This window comes from Neodiprion pinetum, chromosome 6 (assembly GCF_021155775.2).
Source record: "Neodiprion pinetum isolate iyNeoPine1 chromosome 6, iyNeoPine1.2, whole genome shotgun sequence".
Taxonomy (NCBI): domain Eukaryota; kingdom Metazoa; phylum Arthropoda; class Insecta; order Hymenoptera; family Diprionidae; genus Neodiprion; species Neodiprion pinetum.
In genome coordinates, this window is record NC_060237.1 from 15,221,803 (window position 1) to 15,237,822 (window position 16,020).

Sequence of the window (16,020 nt, forward strand, 5' to 3'; positions counted from 1 at the left end):
TCTCGAATCAACAACTACGAGCGAACATCGATCCTAATCTTCAAGACCTCGAAAATAGAGTGTGCCAGTACTATCTGTACGGATTTAATCCGAGGATATTCCATCAAGTCAAAAACCGTCAGTACTTCAAGTTACTAGAAGCCCAGAAGGCCGCGAAGGAAGCCGAAGGCGAGGAATTGAATTTCCGAATGCATCAACAACAGCTGATGAACAGTAACGACACAGCCTCGAAACCCACGTTTTGGAACAAGTCCCAAATTTACGGGCCAGGCAGCGCATCAGACACGCGAAGATTCCAGGTACAACAAAGAACCTCGACGAACTCGCCAAGGTCAACTCCTCGACCACCAGCGTCTGTCCACCACCACGATGAAGCGGAACAAGATGAAGATAAAGAACTCCAGAGATGTGAACGCCACACCTGTAACACACATCGGACCGCCCATGAACAACAAGCAGTATGTCATAATCGCGGAACCAGAGGACACTACAGCCGGAACTGCTACGCTCCGCGCCGACCACAGAACGACCAACGCCGTAATACTAACGGCAATAAGCGAGATGCAAATTTTCAAAACGCCAGCTACAAAGACAAACCGCCCAACGACCAAGTCAATTGCACGTCAAAGGAACTCCAGTCAGAGGAAGAGGAAATAAAGGGACAGGAGGACGAACTAGAGGACGAGTGCCAACAGGAGCCCGTGTATGTTCAGTTTCACAGGGGTTACTACAGTGTGCTGTAATAAAATTTGGAGAAACAAAGCAAGGAGTAGCCCTTATGGTCGATACAGGTGTATCAATAAACCTCATAAAACGGAAGGTTATTTATCCATCGGATAAACAAATTTGTCCAATTATCAAACGCCTCACAACCTCATGTTCTGTCACGAAGCCAACAATCCTGACGGTTTCCGCGAAAATCGATTGGAAACCGTGATTAGTAAGAAAATGTTGTGGATACGAAAATGGGAGGAACGGTTCGAGAAAGCTCTGGTCTGGCTTACCAAGTCCAGAGAGAAAAACCAAAAACAAGTGGACCAAGGAACACGACGACAAACTCCTTTATATCAAGTGGGAGATAAAGTAATGATCAAAAACCATGCGCGACAGAACGCCTTGGAAAGGATTTGGAATGGACCATTCGTCGTCGTCGAGATCAACGAACAAAAAGGAAATATCACTTACAAGAAAACCGCGGATGATTCCACAGCGTCTTATTGGAAGACCCATCTGAATAATACCAAACCGTACTACGAATACGACACCGGACCAAGGGAAAACGATCCAATCCCTAGAATTAAACTAAAACGGGTTCAGGGTAACGATTGGATCTCCACGGAATAGAGTCTTAGTTTCTTTTGTTATAGGTGTAGCAGTCTGTCCCTAGCCTACTTCGATGTCTCAGTTATCAATGGGACTCTACTCCAGGAGGAAGTGGGCAAAGTATACATGTACCAGGAAAGATGGAAGATATTCCAATCCATTGACGCAAGTGGGTTCACCAAACCATTACTCGACATTCACGACAAACTCGGAGGCGTCCAGACGATACGGGATACCTATCTGGACCATTGGAACCCTGGTCAGCGATCCCTCGCCCAGTCCGCCCTGGACGCTTTAGATTTAGAATTTGCCCGTGCCTCGTCACACAAGAATATTTTGGAAGTCATTTTAGACTTGGGTGCGCCTATTCTTCAAATGACGCGCCGCCCCTCTGAATTAAGGGAATCTCAATCCCACGGAACCAAAACAAGTACTCCGAAAGCGCTCGCGTCGAGCGACGTTACTTACGAAGCCTCGCGCGAAGCTGAGGCGGTATTTGGAAAACATGTCCTTCTGACGGGCCTGGCAAATGAAATGTATCCCCTAAGGAAATCTTATCTCACGCCAAACATCAGACCGAAAAGAGGAATGTTTAACTTTTTAGGAACAATCCAAAAATCAATCTATGGAACTGCTGACGCGGATGATTTGGAAATTATTAATGGGAATCTAGCCTCACTAAAAAATGTAACGGACACTCTAAATCTTGTTGTAACCAAGTCCTTGCACATAAATCAAGTCCAAATTAATATCTTGAATACAAATCAGCTCAAACTTAAACACTCTTTGGAAACTGTATGGGGACAATTAGAATCATTAAAAATAAAAGGTAACGAAACGCTTGCTTATCAGAAATACATGGAAGCTATAACTCTAAGTTTATTTGAAATTAAGGAACTGCAACGACTAATCGACCTGGTAATGACTGCCGTGCAATTAGTAAGGCATGGTATCATCGATAACACCCTTTTTACTCCAAAGGAGCTTATGACAGCTCTTCAAGCTTTCGACGCCGATGACAAAAAGACACTTATACCTATCAAGGAGGAAAATTACGAGAAGTTTATTAAAATAAGTGATTTAACTATAACCACAGATAAAGGCAAACTTATCTATATACTTGGTACCTTGGAACCTTGGGTAATAATTCAGAATACCCCGGTACCCGTAAGAATAAATCACACTTATGTAACGCTTAACCCAACATATGCTTTGAAATTAGTACGTGAGAATTTTGTAAGAGAAGTCACATTTTCTCAACTGAAACAGATAACCGATTATTTCATTGGTGATTACCGCGATGTGGGACATCGCAACGATACTATTGAACTTTGTGAGAAAATAACTGATCCCATACCACGAGGATGCACTCTGAGTCGTTTTCTCGTCACAGATATTGCTTACATAAGAACGCAGGGATCGCAAATAATCTTACCTTCGAAGCCAATTGAGGTAACCATAACATGCGCTTCAATGCAGACTTTTATTATTCAAATCACCAAGCCATCCCTGATAACCACGAATCAGAGCTGCGAACTCCAAACTTTGAAAACGCGAGTCAAATTAATCGTAGAACATATGACTTCTCAATTAACAGAAATACATGCAGATACCATTTCCCCGCTAAACAAATTTGTAACAGGCCGGGAAATTGTATTGCATCACGTGATTAACTTGGATATCCTCAAGGATCAAGGACAAGCCATTTTAGACCTTGAGAGTGTCCTCGCGAATAACGAAGCGACCCTTCGGGTGAACAATACATGGGCTAACTTCAAAGGTATAGGGATCCCATTCATAGCTGCCGTTTCTGGAACGATATCCGTCTTGTCTATTCTACTCTTGCTGTGGAAATTTAATATACCCACCTATATTTCGGCGTTCGCCGGATATTGTTGCCAAAGGAATCCCCCTGCTTTGGAAGTAGTAGAACGAAGGAAATTAAAACGCAGGATTGAGACACAAGCTAAACGTAACGAAAGAATCCTACGAGAAATCAGAAGCCGCAGAGACGCGCCATTGTCTTCGTCGGGGGATGTGATGGAGCTGGAACATTTCTAATGAAATGTAACAGTTTATATCCTCTCGTAGGAACATGCCGGGGATCATTTAGATGAGTGCAAAATTTATCATGCAGCGTAGCCCGCCTTATGCGCTTGGCTTTCTTATCGGCAGCAGTGCTCAAATTACGCGATTATGCACTTCATATGCACTGTCGCCGAGCCCGGCGAGAGGCCGTGTGAGCAGTCTCAATGCTGCTTCTAGGCGTAACGCACGTCTAATTTAATATAATATAACGTTAACGCTTCCTTTTACCATTTGTTGTTATCAATTATCCTTCAATTCTCTGTTTGAATAAACATATAAAAACATATATAATCGTTGTGAAATATTTGCATGACATGGTGATACAGACCGTATCGTAAGAAAACGTTACAGAGAGTGAAGATTTTACAGAGCGAAAGAACACATACATTACACACATACATGATTTCGAGACAGTAGACAATACATGAGATACAGCTGATAGGTTTTGAGTCGCGACGCGGGCAAGCGGCGAGATTTGACGCAGAAACGGCAAGTAAACATTGCACGCGAGCGTGCGTACATGTGCGAGGACGATTTTGAGTGTCGCGAGACACACATTTAACTATTCGATACTTTGCCGAAACAAAATTCATGTAACAAAAATTCTCGCACTGACTGGTAATTTGTGGACACTGCGTACATTGTGACGGTATTTCTTGGTGAAAATAGGAAATAAAAAAAGTGTGTGTGTCAGCTGCGACACACGACTGGAGTTCACTCCTTACGAACGATAATTATGATATACCGAATAAAAAAAGAGGGTGAATGAACGCATCTTCCAAAATGATAAGAGAAACAAACATATATCACTAATTATTCGGATTATTTATACTACTTCAATAAAAGTGTAGTGAATAAAAATAGACGTATCAATGCATAGAAGTACAAGAAAACTTTGAAATCAAAATATTAAAAGTTGATGGTTACGTTGCTGTTTGTGTACGTTGTATCGATACAATAAATGCTACTATAGGTATGTATTTATTATACAGCACGCATACCCTGTACTCGGCAGCAGTATACAAGTTGCGGCAGAACTTCGTAATACGCAGGTACACAACACACGCGTACCAACATACGCACAGATACAACTCTCAGGCCAGAGGTAGCGAACTATGCAGTGAGACCACGAAGCACCGCACAAAGAGGAGACCCCGAGTATGGGATACGCTGTGTAATGTATTCCATTTCATTCTTTTGCACGTTCAATATATATGTTTGTCTCTTCCTTTAACGCCTCAAGTTTTTGTGTGACACTTGATTTTAGTCGTCATATAATCTCCGTACCGGGCCCTATAACTCAAATCGTTTCTTAAGGAGTAAACTCCAGAAATAATTATTTTGTCATGAACAACATTATAAAAAGACTAGTGTTTCCTATAATTCCGATTATTAAATATCCTAAATGTTCACGAGGTTTTCGCAAATTACCAGCCAGTATGGGGACTCTTGTTACAAAAAGTCTTGATGATAATATAGTTCACTTTCTTCAAGAAATAAAATTCTTAAATTACCCACTATCCCACGAGCAAACTTCAGGATTTCAATTTATAACACAATTGTATTCTCGGGGTAATATTATTGTTAAAGGTTACCGGAAAAGTGCTGAAATTCTGGGTAAAATAGTATCGACTTTGTCGGGAATACTTGGTGTACATATACTGTGATGTGAATTTTCCCACCCCTCGGTCACTCGGAGAAAATGATCGAAAACTTACCGCGTGCACAATAAATCGGCGTCCACGATGTACCCTGATCCTGAAACAATACCGCGAAATTTGTTGGGCGCCTGGCGTGATCAACACGCCTCGAAATCGGTAATACGATATACCGTGACCATATACCCGATAGCTCAGTGACGCGGAGAGGAAAGGGGTAATTTTTGGGTAGAGAGAGATACGACATACGTACGCCAACACGTTATTTTACAAAGCAATAATAAAATTAAAATAATATATTTCGAGCCAGCGATAATACAAAACAAAAGAAATAATACTTCAAAAGTCCTTCTTCGCGATTCCAAATACAAATACTCAGGTTTAACAAAAAAAAAGAACACAAAAAAAAATTAATAGATCTAGAAGACCTCTACGGCCTACGTGCGCTGGTCGCTGCCTGAAAAATAAACGCTAACTCACAAAAACCAAAAACAAAATTGGACCCGACGCGCTGCCCGCGATCGTCCTCTACGGAATGGCGCTAATCACCAACTTAACAATAAACTCCTCGACGAAAACGGAACCGAAATCCCGACCGACACGCTAACCGCGATCGGTAATAAATCTGCAAAATTACTTATGCCTACGGGCGTTAATCGCCACCTTATTACTAACCAATAATGCAATACCCCGAACGGAAAGGAGGACTCGTCGCGCTACCCGCGACCGTCCTCTATAAAACAAAAGAATCTTATTATCACGCATCCGATCTCAACTTCCTCGGTGACGTCGGGACGCGGTTCGCGAATTCGAACGCTCCCCTTTCGACGGCTCGCGACCTATACGAGAAATGATACTTTATCGTACTGATTTGACGTGACCCCGTGTAACGGAATTTGGTTACACTGCAATTCAAGACAATAGTGCCGCGGCTCAAACACGTGGCTCGACTCGACCTTCTCGATCACTCGTAATTGGCTCTACTTCATTACGCGCAACTCAGGCTACGGTCACCAAACGAAATAATCGGCAAACGAATCTCAAGGATTTTTCGACACGCAAATTACAAACGGCTATCCTTTCTCGGAAAAGCCCTCGCTCGATTGCTCTCGAAATTCGATCGCGAGAATATCAGCATCGCTTACCGCTCCACATCCAGTGAACGAATTCCCCAACTCCCTCGTGATTTCTGCCGGCCATCATTCCTCGCAACCACAAGTTCCTTCACAGGCGCAAAACGAACTTTCAACTCGACTTCGAAACTATGCAACCACTTTACTCAATCGCCAGAACTGGAGTGATCTCAGATGACCGATCGGCCGCAACGCCGATCTCGTCACGCTGATCCTTCGTGACGTTATCACCCTAAGAATGCGCAACAATCGATCTGTCATCCATTTCGTGGTTGCGCAACTTGACGCGCACCTGTCGTCGCGACGCGGCGCAGAACTTGACCCTAGATCGCGATGTCGTCTTCCGCGCAGCTCTACGGAGCCCTGGGGTTGGGCGGGGTGGTGCTCCCTCGTCGCTAGCTGGTCTCTCGCGGTTGCCTGGGTTGGGTGTAGGCGGGGTGAGCGGGGAGGCTGCGGCGCGCCGGCCGCCAGCGGGAATCGCGTCTGCCTTGGATTCCCGCGCTGCAGGGATCTGTGTTGTCTCCCCCTCCGCAGCATCGGTATCCTTCCCGCGAGATCTCCGCGGTTTAGCCTTGTCTCGAAATATCTTCGGCATCGGAGTTTGTCGCTGGCTTGGGCCGGTGTACTCGAAATAAAAAAAAATAAAAACAAAAGCCTGCAATATCTTATTCGTAATTCGCTATTTCGTCCCTGTCGAAGCCCGTATGCGTTACTCCAGTTCTGACGCTCTCTATTATTATCTAGCGACTCGATCTACGAAACCCTTATTCTTGGATTCCGCCCAAGGTTTAGGGAGTATCTTGTAACGGGCATGTCTGTCCAAAATGCCACGTTACAATACTTACAATTGGACTCGAATTTCGTAATAATCAACACGGCTCCGTTACAAATGTATAATGGAGCGGACAAATATGGGCAATTATAATCTGGGCTACTTAGGTAATGACCTTCGGAACAATTTTTTGTTTGGGGGTCAACGGACAGAGTCCCAATATAACTAGGTAATAAAAGTACAAATTGAGAAAAGAAACCTCAATCATCTTTATATTTGTTTTTCATTACTCTTGAGATAATAGTTGTATGAGGTTTGTCGGGGTTTGGTACAGCATGGACTTGAACATTAGCAGGGGTGTGCGGGTATTGAAATTCTTCGGGTCGTATCGCGTCGGGTTAAATGGATTCCTTTCGGGTCGGGTACCCGAAAATTTCGGATTACGCGAAAATTCCGGGTTACCCGAAAAACTCGTATTACTAAAATTCCTAAGTTCCTTAAAAATGTTGGGTTTGCCGAAAGTTGCGGAGTTTTCGAAAAATTTGCTCGTGGCTATTTTCGCTTCTCGAAGACTACTGATATTTCTGAAGTGAATAGAGATTTTGGAAAATTTCGGACTAACCAAAGTTTTCGGATCACCCGAAGTCTTTGGATCACCCGAAGTTTTCGGACTACCTGAAGATTTCGGGTTTGCCAAACAACCCAACCCGATGCAGACCCGACCCGAACCCTAGTTCGAGTACCCGAAATTTCGGGTACCCGCACACCCCTGAACATTGGTAACAATCTATTATAGAGTCTTGGTAATCGGTCAATTAAGAAAACGTATTTTTAGTTAACGTTTCGACCCGGATACGGGCCCTCCTCAGAACGATTAATTTTTTTAAACTGTCAAAAATAACAAAAAGATTTTTGTAAAATAAATAATAGTACTAGAAGTAATCAGACTTAAATATTGTAGATGTGATACTCTTAGAGCTATTATATTGTAACGTTTCAGGCGTTACGTTAATAAAATATGGATCCGCGAGTTTACTTATTATCGAATCAAAAGAAATCAAGAGCGTAAATAGAATATCGTGATAAATGCTTTTAATGCAATATACGTGTTTCTTGTTTAGAGTCTGAAACAAGACTGTTTTTACAATAATATCGGTTGGCGCAGCAAACTTATTCTTTTTAAAGACATAAGAGGTTTATAAACGTCTTTTATCTATGCTGACTACTAGATCATTAAAGAGGGGGCAAAACGGGTGATTTCACCCTTTGTAACACTACTCCCCCCCGAGGAAAAGAGTCGTCCGGACGCGGGAAAGATAAAACAATTATAAAAGTATTCTAGTAGTCAGTGCTCAAAGGTGAGTTGGAGCTGTGGCTCTAAAAATTTAAGAACTCCCTTTTTTACTATCTGGCATTTGCCCACAGTCTCAAGGTAAACCACAGAAAACCTTGAGCAGATAGTTGAGCGTTGAATAATCTCAAAAATTTATGTGCCATGGTTTATAAAGGTTAGTGTTATTAAGTGTTATGTGGCTTCATGAATTCAAAGTTATCCGCAACGGCCCAGATTGATGTCGGGAAGAAATTCAATCTTCTTCATGAAGGATCCCTCCGAAACAGGTTCAGATGAAAACATCGAACCGGGAACCGACAACTCCAGGACCAAATAAGATGAAAACAGACTTCTCTTCATATGAAATAAGGAAATCGTGGGGTGACTTCTTTAGGAATAGTTCACCCTAGAGTTTTGGAAGGACAAATGTGAGTGATGGTATAACAATTCAAATTTACTAAGTGAATTTGGGAGAATACTTGAATAAAATAAATTGGATATGTATTTAAAAGAAAAGAAACGATCTTATCTGAATTATTCCAGCGTCCTTCTTCAAAATAAAACCACCAGTCATCCTCAGGAATCGGGGAAGATTGGAAGGAAAAGGCTGTGTCAAATAACCTGAAAAAGTGCTCACAAAAACTGACACTCAAGGTTGATAAAATGTGAAAATCAAGCAATCGCTCATCGACCTCGAAAAATAATCGTGGCTCTTTTCACATTATTCTTTGAACCAAAGCCTATCCGACACAAAACTCGATTCTGAAGAAGAAATTTCTAGAAGAAAACAAAACCTTCAGGAAAACAAAAGATGTCTTGAAAACAAACAACTTCTCATTGAAAACATCGTTGTTGCTCTCCGGACGGCACGCTTGTTAAAGAAGTACAAAAATCTTTAAAAACTTGATCGGCCGTAGCTTCTGCATTGATAACTAAAACAGGAGCCGATAAAGAAGAAAAGGTTTGTTTTACTAGCCAATCTTCATGAACCTCATGAATAGTTCTGAGTAGCTGTAAAGAAATACTCGATTCTTCCTCACAAGAACGGGAACTAACTCGAGCAAAAGAAGTTTCTGGGGAAACTCGCAAATAAACAATCGAATCTACTCTGAACTCAGACGAGCGAATGAGAAGATCAAAATTTTTCGTCAATAAATGAGATTCGAAGTCGTGAAAATTACCTAACCTTCGACGAGCTTCTACAAAACAATTGCTACTGATTATCGATCTTTCCATCACCTTTACAGGCAATGAAGTCGTCTGCAGATGTCTATCTAACATAACCATTTGAGCGAAATGCTGAAAATAATAGCAATAACGATCTGGGTTCTGATACATCAAATCTAAAAGATTAATTCCAGCTACATTTCGATATTCTTCAAGAGGTTCTAAAAGTGTACAGACCTGGCGATCTGCTAAAAACCTCTTGGTGAAAGTTGTTTTTCCGCATCCGATATTTCCTTCTATAATAATCGTAAGCGGTCGAGTTTTACTCAAATGAATTCCGAAAGGTAAATTCTTCTCCCAATCGATGACCGACTGTGAAGAAGGCCAAGTCGATCACAGTCGTCAAGGGTGTTCGTTTGAAGATCTAACCTCGAAGGATGTCCCTGGTCTTGGAGAGATTGTTCCAGGTTGATCCTCTTTAAAAGGAGCAAGACGATCCAAGTGAACCACTTTCTGACGCGAATGAGGAGATCTTCGGATTCTATAAACAACATCATTTATCCGGTTAACCACTAAGTAAGGGCCTTCCCAATTTCTTTGTAGCTTTGGACACCGTTCTTTCTGTCTTCGAGGTTGAAAGAGCCAGACAGAATCTCCAGGATAAAATTTTAAATCTCTGGCTCGAATATCATAACGAGTTTTCAATTTATCTGAAGCCATAGAAATTCTATTCCTAGCAAAGTGATGAATTTCTTCTAAACGTTGTTGTAATGAAAAGGCATAATCTGTTTGATGCTGTCTTTGCACAGGAACAGGGCCTTTCTCTAAATCTGACGGAAGTCGAAGATTTCTTCCAGTAAGCATGAGGGCTGGCGTCTGTTTCGTCGTCTCATGAATCGCAGATCTGTAAGATAAGAGGAAGAAAGGGATCCAGGAGTCCCAGTCTCTCTGATTCTGTTCTACGAAGGACGACAAATATTGTAGCAAAGTCCGATTCAGACGCTCTATCATGCCGTCAGACTGCGGATGCAAAGGAGTTGTACGAGTTTTTCTAACCCCTAAAATCTGAGTAACCTCTTTCATTAAGGTTGACTCAAAATTTCGGCCTTGATCAGTATGAAGTTCTAGAGGAACTCCGTGTCTACAAATAAATTCTTTAACGAATGCCTGTGCTACAGTAGAGGCTTCTTGATCAGCGAGAGGGACTACTTCAGGCCACTTAGTTAAATAATCAGCAATAACCAAAGCATATTTATTTCCAGAATGGGTTATCGGGAGAGGTCCAAGAATATCCATTGCTATCCTTTCAAATGGAGCTCCCACGTTGTAAATTTGGAGAGAGTTTTGTCCCTTCGCTCGAGGTCCTTTCTTTGCCGTGCAGATTCGACATCTTCGACACCAATCTTCAACGTCCATCCGGCAACGGGGCCAAAAGTAGAAGTTGCGAATTCTGCCTAGAGTTTTATTTGAAGCGAAATGTCCGCCTGCAGGAGAATCATGATAAAGAGCAAGAATCTCTGGAACTCGTGACCTGGGAACCAAAAGTTGCCACCTGATTTTTTTCAAGTCTGCAGATTTCCATTTTCGGTATAAAATTCTATCAATTAAAAGAATAGAGTCCCATTGAGCCCAATAAATTTTCAAATCTGGCTCGGCTAAAGATATATCCTGCCAGTCTGGGCGAGTTTCTGCTTCTTTCCAAGACTTCACTTGATTCAAAGTGTCGTCCTCTTGTTGCGATTTTCTCCATTCCTCCTGGTTATTTTCGAAAGAAATCTTCCGTATTATAAGAGAGGGGTCACGATTTTTCTCTAATCGTGCACACTGTTTACACTCTGGCATTTCCTCGCAGGGTCTTCGAGAGAGAGCATCGGCGTTTCCATGATGAATTCCTACTCGATGACGAATATCAAAATCGTACTGACCGAGCCTTTCTAACCATCTAGCTACCTGACCTTCGTGAGATTTAAACGAAAGTAGCCACCTGAGAGAAGCATGATCTGTACGTATCAAAAATTTCCTGCCGTACAAGTAATGGTGAAAATGTACTACGGTCTTAACAACAGCTAAAAGCTCTCTACGAGTAACACAATGATTCCTCTCGGTTTTACTCAAAACTCTGCTGAAATAGCTTATCACTCTCTCTTGACGTCCCTGAATTTGTGACAGAACCCCGCCTCTTCCTGAAAGAGATGCATCCGTATCTAAAATAAAAGGAATTTCGACCTCTGGATAAGCTAAAATCGGCGAAGAAATAAGATTTTCTTTTAATTTCTTGAAAGCCTCTTCGCATTCCGGGGTCCAGTCAAAAGGAATCTTGATTCCGGTCAAGTGATGGAGAGGTTTAGCTATACTAGCGAAACCTTTTACAAATCTTCTGTAATACGTACAAAGGCCTAAAAAGCTTTGAACTTGTTCTTTATTCTTAGGTGTCGGCCAAGAAGAAACCTTCTCTATTTTGGATGGGTCGGTTTTCACACCTTGTGCTGAAACGATATGTCCGAGGAAGCCTACTTCTTTCTGGAACAGATGACATTTTTTCGGGCTCATTTTCAGACCTGCTTGCTTCAGCCTAGCGAAAACTTGTCTGAGATTTTGAACTTCTTCTTCAAAGTTCTTGCCAAAAACGATTATATCGTCTAAATAAACGAGGCATATTTTGCCCGTGAGCCCATGGAGAACAGCCTCCATCATTCGTTCAAAGGTAGCCGGGGCATTACTCAAACCAAACGGCATAACCTTGAACTGCCATAATCCTCCTAAACCCGTAACAAAAGCTGTTTTTTCTTTATCTAGAGGATCCATTTTGACCTGCCAGTATCCGCTCTGAAGATCTATGGTGCCGAACCAAGTTGCACCAGCTATCAGGTCGAGTGTCTCGTCAATTCTGGGTAGAGGATAAGAATCTTTCTTCGTTATATCGTTCAACTTCCTGTAATCGATACAAAATCGTTTGGATCCGTCCTTTTTGTCAACAAGGACGATTGGTGAGGCCCAGGGACTAGACGATGGTTCAATCACATCGTTCTTTAGCATGTCTTCCACAAGCTTCTTCACCTCTTCTCGGGCGTTGAGAGCAAGTCTTCGTGGAGCTTGTTTTATTGGCGAACTCTCTCCGACGTCGATCTTGTGCTTGACAGAAGTACATCGGCCCTTATCACCACTATCTTTGGCGAAAGAATCTATAAATTCTAGCAAAAGAGATTTAAACGATTCTACCTGAGCTGAATTTAACAAAATCGAAGATTTCTCAACAAGGCTCTGTAAATGTAAAGGAAAATGTCGTTGCAAATCATCCTCTGAAAGTTCTATTTCTCGAATTCTAGGAGGAGTCCAATAAATTCCATTTCTGAGTAAGAATTTCTTCTCTGCATGCACGATGTAAGGAGACTGTAGTGTGTAGATGTTTATGTTTACCCCTTTCAATCCTTCGCTTCCGATGAGAAGCCCGTAAGACAGCAATGCTGTCTAATAAATGAGATGCGGGTGTGCAAATCATTAATCTACGAGAGAATTTTTGTTGAGAAAATGTAAATTTGAACTGGTGAATTTGAAAAATTAACGACGGAGCCAGGAATCGAACCTGGAATCTAGTAATCTAGTAAATTCTAGATTCCAGGTTCGATTCCTGGCTCCGTCGTTAATTTTTCAAATTCACCAGTTGTTCAAATTTACATTTTCTCAAATTCCATTTCTATTTGTACAAAGAGCTATTTTGCGATTGTTTGAAGCTAGTGAATTTCTCTTAGTCGAGATAACACAGTTATGAGCTGTAAGAAAGTCTATTCCCAAAATACCTTCATCCTCTATATCTGCTATAAAAACCTTATGTGGAGAGTCGATACACCCAAAAAGGTTAATTTGGACAGTAGCCTGTCTCAAAACCGGGGTCGTCTCTCCAGTGGCTGTTCGCAGAGAAAAAGAGGGAACAATCCAGTCATCGGATTTAAAGAGATCCGATCGAACTACGGTTACTTCTGCGCCCGTGTCTATTACCCATAGACAATCGACGCCATTTACAGTACCGCGCGCGTAAAGACCAGACTGTCGTAGACTTCTAATTAAAAACTGTTCTCTAAGAGGGCTTTCACTACTAACAATCTGCGATGATTTTCGCCCCGACAAATCATCTGAAATTAGTTTTTTGGGTGAGTTCCTGTTGAAGAACTCGATTGAGGATTTGCTTCCCCTATTTCTATATTTTTCTTACGCCAATTATGAGAATTTGGATTCGAACCTTGCATCGGTTTTCCACTAATTTTCTTAATTAGAAAACAATGATTGGCGTCGTGACCTGTTTTTTTACAAAATATACAAGTCAAGATAGTTTGACTTGTCACGACCACGTTTTTATTTATACGCTGGTTTTGTTGGTTTTGAAAAGAACCTCGATTTCTTGGTTTAAAATTGTTACTGTTATTTCTATTTTTATAATTTTGAGGTTTTGACTCCTCCGAGTGTTCAAAACTTCGTCTTTTTGAGGTGTTTTCGGATACCTCAATCCGACGAAGCCTGTTCGGCCCAAGATATTGTCTCCTCATTGCCTCCACCTCGAGGGCTTTGGCCGTTGCCTCCCTCAGAGAAGTAAGGCCCGATGTTCCAACGGCCATTTTAATCTCTGGATCATTAATCGCATTCAAGAAAGCCTGCGTCGCTAATAAATTACGAGACGGCTCGTGATCTGGCAAAGCTATACGAGAAAGCCGTTCGATATCTTGACTAAGAGACTCAAGGTCTTCGTCTCGTCCCTGTCTTCTTGTCTGTAATTGTGCCGTATACAGTTTCGTCAAGTGGTCATTTCCATATCTTAATTTGAGTGCAGAACTAAGTTTCTCATAATCGGAAATTTCTTCCTCAGATAATGCCGTTAAAACATTCAAAGCCGGCGTTCGAAGACAAGAGGCAAGACTGTGGGCCCTCATGGCGGAGTCCCACTGATTATGTTTAGCAATCGTATTAAACTGACGTTCATAATCCGCCCATGGAATCTTTCCGTCAAAAATTGGCGATTTTAAAGGATAAAGAGGTTTCTCGTTAATCTGAGAGGCAACCTCAGGAAGTCTCGAATTATTTAATTGATTAAAATGAGAACATTGAGGCCGAACCTGAGTCAAAGACTCGGAAAAACCAGCCTCATTATTTACTCTCGTTCTACTGATTGGAGATTCATCTACTCTCCTAATAAAAGGCACAGACCTTGATTCAGGAACATCCTGGAATCGACCTGGATGTTAAACCTCCTGAACAGTAGGAACGGGAACAGGAGAGGGAACAGGAGAGGGAAGCGGAGTAACAACTCTGGAACCCTGCGGTGTTACAGCTGGTCCTCCAGTGCCGCTCATCTGATGAACGGACTGAAGAGCCGCCACAGTCGTCCGGAGCAGTTCGTGAAGACTAGTCTCGGAACGCTCTTGAGCTTCTCTGTCTAGCTTCCGCTGCGCCAACTGAGAGGCAAGCTCCCTTTCTCGCTGCTCCAACTGAGAGGCAAGCTCCCTTTCTCGCTGCTCCAACTGAGAGGCAAGCTCCCTTTCTCGCTGTTCTCGTTGCTCTTGCAGCAACTGGACAAGTTGTTGTTGTTGTTGTCTTGCCGCTTCTTGTTGTTGTCTAGCCGTATCCAGAAGCTGCCGTTGATAACGTTCGGCGGCTTCTTGTTGTTGGCTCATAATTTTTAGTAGGTCGATTTGTGAAACTGAGACCATCGTAGGGACAGGTAAAGAGTCCACTGAAGGTGCACAAATAGACTCGGGAAGCCGCGGATTTTCGGTGATAGCATGTTCTTCACCGCCACTTTCCCGACGACGAGAGCGTGTTAAACGACCGCTACTCATAGTTTATTTCACTATTTCACGCACTGAATTAACTCGATTAATAAGAACTCAAGATCCCGCTTCTGACACCAATTGTAACGTTTTAGGCGTTACGTTAATAAAATATGGATCCGCGAGTTTACTTATTATCGAATCAAAAGAAATCAAGAGCGTAAATAGAATATCGTGATAAATGCTTTTAATGCAATATACGTGTTTCGTGTTTAAAGTCTGAAACAAGACTGTTTTTACAATAATATCGGTTGGCGCAGCAACCTTATTCTTTTTAAAGACATAAGAGGTTTATAAACGTCTTTTATCTATGCTGACTACTAGATCATTAAAGAGGGGGCAAAACGGGTGATTTCACCCTTTGTAACAATATATTGTTGATAGTAAGAACCTTATGATTAATTGAAATAAGGATGTCTTTGAGTGTTATTTACCTTTTGAATTAAGTCAGTGGACTAAGATGTAGTCGAATTCACAATTACAATTGGTGGAAACAGTGTTCTTTTGAGTGACGGTAGACAATGTCGATCTTCAATTTATTTTATATGTGGGAGTTAATAGTTGGAAGTCAATGATTATGTGGAAATGTATGAGTTATGTAGAAAGGACTGTATAATGGGGACAAAAAATTTTTTTTTGTATGCAGTTAAGGTTAAACAATATTTGTTGTGTGGGCGGAGATTGGAGGTTTGTAAATATTACTTAAATGTTTAACATCTTGTCTAAG